At 38.9% G+C, this 11,360-nt stretch overlaps 1 long non-coding RNA gene across 1 annotated transcript in view; it reads right to left on the bottom strand.

Annotated features, from left to right (window-relative positions):
* LOC131277962 (uncharacterized) overlaps nt 1-11,360 on the bottom strand; it is a 114,182-nt gene that overhangs the window by 33,187 nt on the left and 69,635 nt on the right. The window lies entirely within an intron of this gene.

The following is an 11,360-nucleotide window of genomic DNA, read 5'->3' as shown; positions in this document are numbered from 1 at the left end:
TTCGCGGTTGTGGGAAGTTCCTGGTACACAGACAGTTTCTCCTATCTCAAGCTCCTGCACCTATCCAGTAATGTGAGAGATTGCCTGGTTATGGGCAGGTACAACCCAGAAGAAATGCAGGGGAGTCAACACTACCATAAGGAATCCTCATCCAATAGAGGATGGGAATTGATGAATCACATAGTTCTTAAAAATTCCCTGGGCAGAAAAGAGCCCCTGTTGACCACAGCAATAACCTTTTCATTAACATACTTTACTGATATTTTCCCCTTCCCTGATTTACTTTTCCCACTTCTACTTCTTGACCTGGGTAGCAATTACATAGATATTGATTTCATAATACTTAGCCATACTATTTTTGTATTTTACATACTTTTGTATGTATATTTCTCATTTAAAACATTAAAACCATAATAGGTCGAGTAGGACTTTGGCTTTGTTTCATTATAGTATATAAATAAAAGATTTCATGATTTTAGAAATAAATAAAATAGATGTGTCTTAGTTTTCCAACTGCTATGACAAATACCAAACCATGGGATGGCTTAAACAATGGGAATTGGCTCAAGTTTCAGAGGCCAGAAATCCAAATCAAGGTGTTGGTTAGAATGTTTGCTTTCTCTTGGGGTCCATAATGTTCTGGTTGACTGGAAATCCTTGGAGTTCCTTGGTGTTTCCATCACAGAACAATGGATTCTCCTTTCTCTTCTAGGTTCCACTGACTTCCAGTTTCTGGCCCCTTCCCCCAGCTTTCACTCCTATGTCTGAACTTCTCTTTTTAAAGGACTCCAGTAATCTGGACTATGGCCCATCCTCACTGAGCTGGGACACACATTAGCTAAAACAACATCTTCAAGAGATCCTATTTACAAAGAATTCACACATACAGGAATGTGGATCAAGATTTGACCATAACTTTTCTGAGACATATGATTCAATCCCCGAAGCACATAAATTGAAAGAGAGTAAATAGAGTTAATTTTTTCTAGATTCTTGTACTGTATATGCATCAGTTGGGATCCTGGTAAGAAATATGCACTCAAACTGGGTAAATTGAGAAGAGTTTTTTAAAAGTGCTATTTACAAAGGTAGGTCAGGGTTTAAGGAAACCAACAATGGGGAGCCAGCATCACTTCTAGGTCCAAAAAAAGGGGGGAGGGAGCAGACATATAGGAACCAGAAAAGGTAGCTGTAAGGAGTAGTCTACCTGAGGGGAACCCTGGCCTTAGGTAAAGGGTCACAGGCTACCTATTGTGACCTGGCAGAGAGGGCGCTGGGGAAATATATTCCCAACTAGAGGTTAGAGGAAAAGGTAACCTATTAATGTTACCCATATGGATCAGCCTCCTGGGATAAAGAATATAAGGAGAAAGGGTGGAAGTGGTTGTGAATGAAGTGAACAGAAGATATCCAATCAGCCCCAAAAGATGGTAAAGTTACTAATTTTATACTTTGGCAGTTTGGCTTTTATGTTATAGAGTAACCCTTAGACAAAACCTGAAATATGTAATTACCAAATTAGTAGACAAAGAAAAATAAATAACAAAAAGTAATCAATAGAAAGAAGGAAGGGAGAGAGGGAGGGAGGGAGAACAGTGAAGAAGGAAGAGATGAGGAAGAGAGGGAAGACAGAAGGGAAGATATCCAACCATATGCTGTCAACATTAAAAACATATGAAACTTTAAAGATAAAACCTTAAGTATACAAGAAGGTTGAAAGTAAAAGTATGGACAAAACTATATTATACAGTGCCAGGAGTCTACAAGACCACCTCAAGCTATATTATTTTCTAGAAGAACACATAGGACTCAGAAAAGCTATTTTCCTCATGGTTATGGTTTATTACAGTAAAAGGATACAGATTAAAATCAACAAAGGGAAAAGGCACATGGAGCAAAGCCTAGAAGAAAACAACACAGGCTTCCAGGTGTCACCTCCCAGTGGAGACACATGGGAATGCACTTAATTCTCCCACAAACATCATGTGACAACATGAGTAAAGTGTGTCCAACCAGGGAACATCACCCAAGCCTTGATGCCAGGAGTTGTTGTGGGGTTTTTTGTTTTTTTGTATTGTTTTGTTTGTTTGTTTGTTTGTTTGAGGTTCTGGGGCCGAGGATTGAACCCCGGACCTCGTATGTGAGAAGCCGGTGCTCAACTACTAAGGCAAATCAGCTTCCCTGAGTTGGTTTTTTCATTTGTTTGCTCATTGTCTGTTTTTGTTTTTTAGGAAGCACCAGGGACCAAACCCAGGACCTCCCATATGGGAAGCAGGCACACAACTGCTTGAACCACATCTGCTCCCCCAGAGTTTTTATTGGGGGTCAGTCACATAGGCATAGATAACCTATATATAACTGGTCTTAACAACTCAGTTTCCAGCCTCTCAAAAGTCAGGCATACAAAAACACTTTTATAGGGGAGCAGATGTGGTTAAAATGGTTGAGTACCTGCTTCCCATGGACAAGGTCCCAGGTTCAATCCCCAGTACCTCCTAAAAACAAACCAACAAAAACACTCTTATGGGGCACAATATTCCAAGAGCTCAGAAGTTATCTCCCAGAAGGCAGTCAAGGTCCTGTCCTGAAGACAAGCAACCCAGACCTGCTGATTTACCATTTCTTGTACATACAGGTGCTAAAAAGAGAAAGACTTTACAGCAAAAAAAAAAAAAAGTATAGATAGATATAAAGAAGTTCACTTCATTTTAAAAGGTTGAATTCAACAGGGAGATATATACATTTTATTTATACATTCCTAATAACATAACCTCAAAATATATGAAGGAAACTTTGATAGAAATACAAGAAGAATTCACTTTCCTAATAGGAAAACAGTTATTTTGGTAACTGACAGAACAATCAAACCAAAAAGTCAGTAAGAATATAGATGATTTAAACAGCAGGACTGACAATTTTTATTTAATTGTTATATATAAGGCCATACTCAACAATGCAGCATACTTATTCCTTTTACATAAATTGACTTGTTCTGAGCCAAAAAGCAAGTCTCAAAATATTTTCAAATGATTATAATTATATAGATTGTATTCTTTGACCTAAATGCAATCCAGCTGGAAATCAATAACCAAAAATAAGTAAATAAGCCATAACACTATGCTTGAAATTAGGAATATACTTCTAAATAATCCATAGGTTGAAGAAGAATTCATAAAAGAAATTGGAAAATATTTGGAAGTGAATAAGTAAAAATCTCACTTATATAAGCTTGTCAAATGCAGATAAAACTATACTTAGATGAAATTATATCATCAGCATTTATATCAGAAGGCCAAAAATTTAAGAAATGAGCATCCATCACATGAAGTCAGAATAAAATTACAACATAATTTCATGTAAAGTAGAAACAGACCTATAAAGGAAACATGTAACAAAATACAAAATAACAGAAAGGATAAACAAAACCAGGAGTTGGTTCTTTATAAAAGACTCAGGAAGATTAACAAAAATCTAGAGGGAGCGACTGAGAAAAAATGAATTCAGGGAAAAATAATATCAGGAATTCAAAAAAGAAGTGGGCAATAGTTATAAAACCTTCAGATATTTAAAATATTTTAAGAATTATGTTAATAAATATGAAAATTTAAATGCAGTGAACAAATTCTTAGAAAAAAAAAACTTTCCAGGTAATTCATGAAGAAACAGAAAACTAACTAGTTCTATAATAACTAAAGAAATTAAATTAGCAATTGAAATCACCCCACATGAAAAACCTAGGCCTCAATTGTTTCAGCAATGAGGTCTACAAAATGAATGTGAGGAAATAATAATTCTAATAGTACCCCAAATATTCCATGAAATAAAAAGAGGCTATACATCCTAGTTTATGACACCAAATGGAAGAAAGGAAATTTCAGGGCAATCACACTTCTCAGCATAGATGCAAAAATATTAAACAATATAATAGAAAACAAAATCTAGTGATATAGAGAGTTGTCTTCCAGTTGACCAAGATGGTGGTGTAAGATGCTCCAGTGCCCCATTCCCAACAGAATCTTTGAACAACAAGCAAAAACTGCCAGAGCCATTTTCCTCAGATGAAAACAATTAGAACTTTGCAGTAACAAGACAAGCACCAAATCAAGAAAACACAGCTTAAAAACACCTTGGAGCACACTTGCTGCCCGCCTCTAGCCCTCCTGGCACTGTGTGAAGCCAGCCTGTGGGTCCCTGGCCCTGTTCCAGGGGGAGCAGACTGACTCTATGCACATACTGAGGTGCCTGTATGCCAATGCCAATCTAGCCAGTGGAAGTCTAAAGACTGAACCAAGAAATTCGTCTCAAGATCTTACTCCCAGAATATGTCCTGAAAGCAGAGAAGCAACTTGCAGGTAGCTAAAGAAGTATAAATTTAAAAAAAAAAAAATTAAGTCAAAGCAACAGACAAAAGACTACCTGCAATAAGTTATATAACAGAGCACTTAGGTGGGGGTGAAATTCTATTTTAATTTCAAAGTGATTAGAAGGAGCATTCAAATGCCTGTTACCTTTCAAATATGGAATTCCTAAGGCCACAAGCAAGCACAAGTACAGGAAAAGAAGACTCACAGCTCCATGCAGGCTCAGCTAAGACAGAGAGGGCCCTGCACTTCACTTTTGTCTCAGGCTGATCTTTTTTTTTTTTTTTTTTTAATTGACTTTGTAATAATATTACATTAAAAATATATATATATGAGGTCCCATTCAACCCCACCACCCCCACCCCACCTCTCCCCCCACCCCCAGCAACACTCATTCCCATCATCATGACACATCCATTGCATTTGGTAAGTACATCTTTGGGCACCTCTGCACCTCATGGTCAATGGTCCACATCATGGCCCATACTCTCCCCCATTCCATCCAGTGGGCCCTGTGAGGATTTACAATGTCCAGTGATTGCCCCTGAAGCACCATCCAGGGCAGCTCCATGTCCCAAAGACGCCTCCACCTCTCATCTCTTCCTGCCTTTCCCCATACCCATCAGCCACCATGTCCACTTTTCCCAATCCAATGCCACCTTTTCTATGTGGACATTGGATTGGTTGTGTCCATCGCACCTCTATGTCAAGAGGAGGCTCAGATTCCACATGGATGCTGAATGCAATCCTCCCACTTTCAGTTGTAATCACTCTAGGCTCCATGGTGTGGTGGTTGTCCTTCTTCAACTCCATCTTAGCTGAGTGTGGTGAGTCCAATAAATCAGATTGTAGGTGCTGGAGTCTGTTGAGGCTCAGGACCTGGCTATCACATTGTCAGTCCAGAGATTCAAATCCCCTAAATATATCTTAAACCCCAACACTAACTGCAACTCCAGCACATTAGCATGAAAGTCTTATGAAGAGAGATCCCATCTGAGTCCAGATTCATCACACATAAACACCAGTTCCAAAGAGGGGCCATCTGACCTGGTAGTTAACCCCATTGGCCATGACCATAACTCCCATGGGTCTCTTTAGCCCTCAAAGGAACCAATACCTGGGGGTTGTATCTGCTTTATCTGTCTCTCAGACTCTGCTCAGTTGTACATAAGGGCAATCCTTCTGACAGCCTCCAGACTCTTTTTTAGAGACTCGTAGCCATATAAACTCATTTCTCCTTTCCATTTCCCCCTTACATTAGGTCAAACAGCATTTTAATGTCATGTTATTTTATGTAGACAGGGATATTCTGCTGATCCACATTGAACCTTCCGTATAAGGTCATTTTCCAGTTGCATCATCAGTTGGTAGTTGATAGTGGTCCCTCGGTGCCAGGGAGGCTCATCCCTGGGTGTCATGTCCCACGCTGGGGGGAAGGCATTGCATTTACATGCTGAGTTTGGCTTCGAGACTGGCCACATTTGAGTAACATGAAGGCTGACAGGAGGAAATTCCCAGGCACAATGCTGCTCTAGGCCTTGTTCTTATTTTAGGCTTATCAGCTCACAAGCATAGTCATTAGCATCAGATGCTAAAGGCTGATCTTCTTGATACAGGGGCTAAGCTCTGAAGGAAACCATCAGCCAAAGTAGAGCCAATTTGCAATGTCTGTGAAAAGTGCTTTTTGCATTGGTTAGTTTGTTTTTATTAGCTCCTGGTACTAAAGGGAAACTCTTTCATATCACTTTCAGGATATTAACAAAAAGAACAGACAGGGGGGCAGCGGACTTGGCTCAGTGGTTAGGGCGTCCGTCTACCACATGGGAGGTCCGTGGTTCAAACCCCGGGCCTCTTTGACCCGTGTGGAGCTGGCCCATACGCAGTGCTGATGCATGCAAGGAGTGCCCTGCCATGCAGGGGTGTCCCCGTGTAGGGGAGCCCCACGCACAAGGAGTGCGCCCCTTAAGGAGAGCTGCCCAGCGCAAAAGAAAGTGCAGCCTGCCCAGGAATGGCGCCGCACACACAGAGAGCTGACACAACAAAATGATGCAACAAAAAGAAACACAGATACCTGGCCACTGACAACAGAAGCAGACAAAGAAGAACACATAGTGAATAGACACAGAGAACAGACAACTGGGGTGGGGCGGGAAGGGGAGAAAAACAAATAAATAAATAAATCTTTAAAAAAACAAAGAACTCTAACAATAATAAAAATAATTAAAAAAAAAAAAAGGACAAGGAAGGGACTGAATTCCAGAGCTAACACTTTAAAATATTAATATGTATAGAGTGCAGCAAAAGATTACAAGAGAAACAAAGAAACAAGAAATGATGATGATGTATCCAAAGGACGAGATAAATAACCAGAAACTTTCAATGAAGAAGACCAAACTTTGGACATACCAAAGACTTTTAAAAACTAAATCCTCAATATGCTCAAGGAAATAAAGGAAAACTCAGATAAAGAACTAAAGGAGGGAAGCTGACTTGGCCCAGTGGACAGGGCACCCGTCTACCACATGGGAGGTTCCCGGTTCAGACCCCGGGCCTCCTTGACCGGTGTGGAGCTGGCCCATGCGCAGTGCTGATGCACACAAGGAGTGCCCTGCCACACAGCGGTGTCCCCCATGTAGGGGAACCCCACGCACAAGGAATGCACCCCATAAGGAGAGCCACCCAGCACGAAAAAAAGTGCAGCCTGCCCAGGAATGGCACTGCACACATGGAGAGTTGACGCAACAAGATGACGCAACAAAAAGAAACACAGATTCCCATGCCACTAACAACAGAAGCAGACAAAAACAAGAACACACAGCAAATGGACACAGAGAACAGACAACTGGGCAGGGAGGGAGGAAGGGAAGAGAAATAAAATAAAAACTAAATCTTTAAAACAACAACAACACACCTGTAAATAATCAGTGGATCAAAGAAGAAATTGCAAGAGAATTCAGCAAAGATCTTGGGATGACTGAAAATGAGCACACAACAATGCAAAACCAAAGCACTGCAAGGCAGTGCTGAGAGGGAAATTTATAGCCCCCAATGCTTGCATTTCTTTAAAAAAGAGGTGGAGTGGATGTAGCTCAGAGACTGAGCACCTGTCTCATATGTACATGGTCCCAGCTTTAACCCCCCAGTACCTCCAGAGAAGGAAGGGAGGGGGAGGGTGGGGAAGGAGAAGAAGGAGGAGAAGGAGAAAGAGCTAAAATTGAAGATCTAACAGCACACCTGGAGGAACTAGAAAAGGAATAGCAAACTAATTTCAAACCAAGCCAAAGAAAAGAAATAGTAAAGATCAGGACAGAAACAAATGAACCTGAGAACAAAAAAAACAATAGAAAGATTCAACAAAACCAAAAGTTGGTTCTTTGAGAAGATGAACAAAATTGACAAGCCTTTAGCTAGACTGACAAAGAAAAAAAAAAAAAAGGAAGATGCAAATAAATAAAGGCATAAATGAGAGGGGGGACATTACTAGTGACCCTGCAGAAATAAGAGAAATCAAAAGAGGATACTATAAACAACAGTTTGCCAAAAAACTAGACAACATGGACAAGATGGACAAATTCCTGGAAAAACATGAGACACCTACCCTAGAAGAAATAGAAGACCTCAACAAACCAATCACAAGTAAAAAGATTGAAACAGTCATCAAAAATCTCCCAACGATGAAAAGTCCAGGACCAGATGGCTTCACAGGTGAATTCTACCAAAAACTCAGACAATCTAATACCAATCTTGTTCAAGGTCTTCCAAAAAATTGAACAGGAAAGAACAATACCAAACTTGTTGTATGAAGCCATCATAACCCTAATACCAAAACCAGATAAAGATATTTCAAAAAAAGAAGATTACAGACCAATATTTCTGTCTGTAGATCAAGTGGGTTTTATCCCAAGTACACAAGGGTGGTTCAACACAAGAAAACCTATTAGTGTATAAACTACATTGATAAAATGAAGAAGAAAAATTTCACAATCCTCTCAATTAATGCAGAAAAGTTGTTTGACAAAATACAGCATTCTTTCTTGAAAAAAACTCCAAAAGATAGGAATAGAAGGAAGCTTTTTCAATATGGTAAAGTGCATATATGAAAAACCTATAGGGAAATCAGCTGTAGTTCAATTGATTGGGCGCCTGTCTACCATATAGGAGGTCCTAAGGTTGTGTCCTGAGGCCTCCTTGTGAAGGCTAACTGGCCCATGCCCGCAGAGAGCTGACAGCCCGCACCCTCAGAGAGCTGATGGCCCATGCCCTCGGAGAGCTGGCACAGCAAGATGACGCAACAAAGGGGACAAGCAGGCACAGAAAAATGATCAGTGAATGGACACAGAGAGCAGACAGCAAGCAAGCTGCAAAGGGGTGGGGGATAAATTTTTTTAAAATCAAAAACCTACAGCTAGCATTGTACTCAATGGTGAAAAACTGAAAGCTTTTCTACTGAGATCAAGACAAGACAAGGATGCCCAGTCATCACTGTTATTTAATACTGTGCTAGAAATTCTAGCTAGAGCAATTAGACTAGTTTAAGAAATAAAAGTCATCTAAATAGGAAAGGAAGATGTAAAACTTTCACTATTCACTGATGATATAATCCTATATCTAGAAAATCTTGAAAACTCCACAAAAAAATGCTACTAGAACTAATAGACAAGTTCAGCAAAGTGGCAGGATACAAGATTAATAGTGTTCCTATACACTACTGATTAGCAATCTGAGAAGGAAATCAGAAAAAAAAATTCTATTTATAATAGCAACTAAAAGAACCAAATATTTAGAAATAAACTTAAACAAGGACATAAAGGACCTGTATTCTGAAAACTACAAAATATTGCTAAAAGAAAATGAAGAAGACTTAAATAAATGGAGGTACATTTCATGTTCATGGACTGGAGGACTAAATATGGTTACGATGTCAATTCTACCCAAACTGATTTACAGAATCAATGCAATCTTGATAAATATCCCAATAGCCTTTTTTTGCAGAAATGAAAAAGTCAATCATCAAATATATTTGGAAGGGTAAGGGGCCTGGAAAGACAAAAATGTCTTTAAAAAGAACATTGTTGGAGGACTCTCACTTCCTGATTTTAAAGCATATTACTTAGCTACAGAGGTAAAAAAAAAAAAAAACAAACAGCATGGTACTGGCATAAAGATATATTGACCAATGGAACCAAATTGAGAACTCAGAAATAGACTCTCACATCTATGGTTGAGTGATTTTTGACAAGAGTGTCAAGCCCTCACAGCTGGGCCAGAATAGTCTATTCAACAAATGATACTGGGAGAACTGGATATCCATATTCAAAAGAAAAAAAGAGGACCCCTATCTCACATCTTATACAAAAATTAACTCAAAATGGATCAAGAAAAACAAACAAACAAAAAAGAAACAACAACAACAAAAATGGATCAAGGGCCTAAATATAAAAATGACAAATATAAAACTCCTGGAAGAAAATGTAAAAAGCAACTTCAAGATCTCATGGTAGGCGGTAGTTTCTTAAACCTTATACCCAAAGCACAAGCAATAACAACAACAACTCTCCATTAATAAAAAAAAGAAGAAAACAACAGCAACAATAACAAAAAATAGATAAATGAGACCTCCTCAAAACTAAATATTTTTGCACCTCAAAGGACTTTGTCAAAAGGGTGAAAAGGCAGCTGACTCAACGGGAGAAAATATTTGGAAAGCACATATTGAATAAGGGTTTGTATCTTTATATATCCACGATATATAAAGAGATACTTGGGAGTTGATGTGACTCAAGCAGATGAGCATCTGTCTTCCCACACAGGAGATCCTCGGTTCAGTTCCTGGTACCTCCTAAAAGCAAACAAACAAGAAGCGAACAAACAAAAAATCAACTCAGGGGAACCAAGGTGGCTCAGTGGTTGAGAGCTGACTTCCCACATACAAGGTTCTGTGTTCAATTCCCAGCTCCAGTACATGAAAAAAAGAGAGAGGGAGAGCAACTACAACTCAACAATAAAAAGACAAACTATCCAATTAGAAAATGGGCAAAAGACTTGAATATACACTTGTTCCAAGAAGAAATACAAATGGAAAAAAAAAACATGAGAAATTGTTCAGCATCAGTAATGATTAGGGAAATGCAAATCAAAATCAAAATTACAATGAGATATCATTTCACAACTATTTGAATGGCCACTATTAAAAAGTCAGAAAACTGTAAATGCTGGAGAGGATGTGGAGAAATAGGAATGCTTATTCACTGTTGGTGGGAATGTAGAATAGCACAGCCACTGTGGAGGACTGTTTGGCAGTTTATAAGGAAGTTGAATATAGACTTGCCATGGGACCCAGCAATACCACTGTTAGGTATATACCCAGAAGAATGGAGAGCAGTGACACAAACAGACATCTGCGCACCAATGTTCATTGAGGCATTATTCATGATTGCCAAAAGATGGAAATAACCCATGTGTCCATGAACAGAAGAATGGATAAACAAACTGTGGTGTAAACACACAATGGAATATTATGCAGGTCTAAGAAGAAATGAAGTCGTGAGGCATATGAAAGCATGGATGAACCTGGAGGGCTTTATGTCGAGTGAAGCAAGCCAGACACAAAAGGACAAATACTGTATGATTGTGTTATTATGAACTAAATATAGTGTGTAAACTCATAGAGCTAATAACTAGAATATAGGTCACTAGAAAACAAAATGAGGGTAGAGAATGGAAAGCTGAGGGTTAATTTGTGCATAACTGGTAAAAATGTTGTTTGTAACGCCTTGGAAATGAATAGAAAAGGTGAAAGCACATCATAGTGTCTGTAACTAGCAGAGCTATTATATGGGTATGACAGTAGTTGAAAGGGAAAGTCTAAGGACATTTATATTACTAGAAGGAAAGCTAAAAATGTAACATGGAATTCTCTAATATAATGAAACCTCATGTGAAATGCAAATATGAGTAATATTGCATATATAAAACTGTTTTTACAAAACATAAATAAAA

The sequence above is a fragment of the Dasypus novemcinctus genome, chromosome 3 (assembly GCF_030445035.2).
Source record: "Dasypus novemcinctus isolate mDasNov1 chromosome 3, mDasNov1.1.hap2, whole genome shotgun sequence".
Taxonomy (NCBI): Eukaryota; Metazoa; Chordata; class Mammalia; order Cingulata; family Dasypodidae; genus Dasypus; species Dasypus novemcinctus.
Note: the sequence above shows the minus strand (reverse complement) of the source record. Positions and strands in the feature narration are given on the sequence as shown.